The sequence below is a fragment of the Branchiostoma floridae genome, chromosome 11 (genome assembly GCF_000003815.2).
Source record: "Branchiostoma floridae strain S238N-H82 chromosome 11, Bfl_VNyyK, whole genome shotgun sequence".
NCBI classification, from domain to species: Eukaryota; Metazoa; Chordata; class Leptocardii; order Amphioxiformes; family Branchiostomatidae; genus Branchiostoma; species Branchiostoma floridae.
Genome location: NC_049989.1, coordinates 272,693 through 273,305, shown reverse-complemented (window position 1 = coordinate 273,305; position 613 = coordinate 272,693).

Sequence of the window (613 nt, the reverse complement as noted above, 5' to 3'; positions counted from 1 at the left end):
TGAAGTAGGCTAATCATTAGCTTCAGTATTCTTTCTAATAGCAAAGCAGTCTTTGATGTATTTGTATTATGGGAGTTCTGACATCTAAATAAATGTGCAAATCTGTCTGTTGCATCGAGTCTTTTGAAATATGTTATGTTGTACTTGCTTCGAGAAACGTGAATAATTCCTTGCGTAGACTAGCGTATCTAGAACATTCCATTATAAAATGAAATTCATCTTCAATATGATTTGGGCCGAATGGACAGAACCTTTGGTCAGGGGCTACATTGTAGTATCTACCTGCTTCAACATTCAACTTGTGGCTACTAATTCTTAACTGAGTTACTGCTTTGCGAATCTCAAAGTTATCTATATTATAAAGGTACATTTCTTGTTCATAACATTCTTTTGATTTGCTAAGAAAAGACAGTTTTGAATTGTTTTCAATAAAACTAAACCACTCCTGTATGTATATATCTTGTAGCCTGGTGTGCAGTTGGTTAGCAATATAATCTATATTATTAGCCTCAGGTTTTGTCCATATTTGCCCAAGCCCGTGTAACAGAGATATCCTTAACATGATTATCTCTCTTGATTATCAGTAAGTACAGTATTGTATGCATCGCGAAGT